Raw genomic sequence first — 2,719 nt, 5'->3', positions numbered from 1 at the left:
ATGTACGGAGTGGGGGGTAGGTCTAGCTCTTTGGCTGTTCAGTATCTGGGAGCCCCCAAGGATTTAGATGACTGTTATTCTTCTTGTGGAGTAACTATCTCCTCCAGATCCCCCAAGTCTCCCCATAACTCTTCCATAACTCTTCCTGACTCTACCTAATGTTTGATTTAGGGTCTCTGCATCTGTTTCAGTCAACTGCTAGGTGGACCCTCCCAGAGGACAGTTATCCTAGGCTCCTGTCGTCAAGCATTACACTGTATCATAAACAATATCAGGTATTGGTTCTTAACCATGGGATAGGTCTCAAGTTGAACAAGTCATTGGTTCATAAAAATTAAAGTGTCACGTGCGAGAGGAAGTAGCTTTACCTTTCCTTGGGGCTTTCTCAACATGGAGCTATGGGAGGTCTGGAAAAGATGTATGAACGAAGCTCTGCCCCCGATTGTATCACCCAAAACAAAGCCAGGAAGAAGCTGTAGCTGAGCCTGCTTGATTTCAGGCATTTACCTTCATGAACCCAAGCATAAGAAGAAAGTTAACAAGGGTTCCACAACAGCCCAAACATTTTACCTTATTAAATTCCTCTTCCATGAATCCATCTTCAACAGTACAAGTTGTTTGTCCAGAAGCTCCTCAAAGCCTATGGGAAGAGTGGATGGAATGCTGTAGCGTGACTGAAGGACAATAAATCCAGCTACAAACTTGACCACATTGTCAACGAGTGGAACCCCACATTTATTGATACATTGCTAGTCCTTGATAATGCCCTGTCTATGTGCTTCCTTTTCTCCACCTTCCCTAGAATGGGCAAGTGCCATGTGCAGACCATTCAGCTGTGACGCCGCCTTACTGTGGAGTTCTGCACTACGTCATTGCTGCCTGAGCCCTGAGCAAGGTCTTCCTGTCCATTAAAGGAATTTATTATTAGGCTGAGGTGATGGGTCAGCCCATCGTATGTCTTGCACCCTATGCTTTCTATGTATTATTTCTATGTATTATCACCCATGATAATACAACAGATGTGGACTAAAGAGTCATGGCCACCTTCACTGAGTTCTATACCACTCTCCTGGGCTTCATCAACTTCCGCCTCTACTAGTCACTCACACTTCACTATCCCCCCAAGATTGAAGGTCAAGCCCAAGTAGAAACTAAAGTTAGTAAGGACACATATGCATTGGACTCTGACAGCTCTATGGAGAAACTGACTGCCCTCAGTGCCAGCCTGGCCCGAGTGGTGGTGCCTGCTATACAGGAGGCTGAGGCTGATGGGTTTCCTACTGGCAGGGAGGTGAAAGCACAGGAGAAAGGTTGAAGGAAAGAGCTGGAAGCACAGGAAAAGCCCAAGAAACTCTTTGAAGCCTGAAGTTCTTCCCGAACCAAGAGGTTCCCAGTGAAGCGTTGGCTTTCATCATCAGGAGTTTTGGTAGGGATGTATCCTGGGACAAGTCTTTGTGCGTTGGAGCCATCTATGACAACACAGACTCTTGCATCACCTGCCAGATTGTTGAGCGGCCAAGGCAGCAAACCCCCATCATTGCCAGGTACTGCGTACAGCCCCAGTGGGTGTTTGACTGTCTGAATGCCAGGCTCCTCCTCCCTGTGGCAGAATATTTCCCTGGGGTGCAGCTGCCCCCAAACCTTTTACCCTTCATAGCTGAGAAGGAAGGAGATTACATTCCCTCTGAGAAGCTGAAGCTCCTGGTTCTGCAGCAGGGAGAAGACCCAGGAAACTTGGAAGAGGAAGACGAGGATGATGAAGACAATGACAATGAAGGTGACACTGGTGTTGCAGCAGAAAACAAAGAGGAAGATGTGGAAGCTGAATCAGAGGAGGAGAAGGAGGCGCACCTGTCAGCCTTGGAGCAGCAAAGCTGGAAGGAAAGAAGCCCCAGGTTAAGGCCTGCACCGTGAAGCTGAAAGACAAGCAGCCACTGGCCCCGGAGGAAGAGACTGAGGCCAACCATCTGGCCATCATGATGAAGAAGCGAGAGAAGGACCTTTAACAAAAGATCATGTTCTGCAAGCGGCACAAAATCTGAGAGGCCAACAAGCTCCCAGAGAAGAGGAAAGCACATGAGGACACTTTGAAGTCTGAGGAAGAAGTCAAGAGGACAAGGCCTGTGTGAGCGAACACCAGCCAGCACTCTCATACCTTCGGTGGTGTGTAGCCAGTCCCAGCCTCCTGTGTGGTTCATGCCAGTGTCTGGGAAAAGAGGACTGTACCCAACCCATCTTAATCCAGGAGTCCATCTGACATCCTCATTTTGTGCTCAGGATGCTGTCGAGGAGTAAGGGTGAGGAATTTATGTTATTAAATGGTTGGATCTTTCAAAAAATTAATGTGTAAGTTTCTCGAAGATATACAAATATATCTATGATACTATCTATTCTTTACCATATTCTTGAAAGGTTTTTATATTCTAGTTCAGAAGTTATACTAATACATATTCATCAGCATCTTGACTCTCTTCTTATTAGTCATGCAATGGAAGAAATTTAGATACACATAAAATAATGACTGTATAATGAAATATTGACCTACACACAGTGGGCTATTATCAATAATAAACATACACATGAATGATTATTCAATAATAAATATATACATACTGGAATATTGTTCAGATACTAAACAAAAAATTAGGAAATTTGAAAAAAATAAGATATATCTGTAAATAACCATTTTGAATGAATGCAACTAAGACTAAAAGAAGTT

The 2,719-nt window shown here is 44.8% G+C and overlaps 1 pseudogene; it reads left to right on the top strand.

The window, feature by feature from the left end:
* Window positions 1-398: 398 nt before the first annotated feature.
* Pes1-ps1 (pescadillo ribosomal biogenesis factor 1, pseudogene 1) lies at window positions 399-2,212 on the top strand (annotated as a pseudogene).
* The last annotated feature ends 507 nt before the right edge of the window (window positions 2,213-2,719 follow it).

Source organism: Rattus norvegicus, chromosome 11, assembly GCF_021556685.1.
Source record: "Rattus norvegicus strain SHRSP/BbbUtx chromosome 11, alternate assembly SHRSP_T2T, whole genome shotgun sequence".
NCBI lineage: Eukaryota > Metazoa > Chordata > Mammalia > Rodentia > Muridae > Rattus > Rattus norvegicus.
Note: the sequence above shows the minus strand (reverse complement) of the source record. Positions and strands in the feature narration are given on the sequence as shown.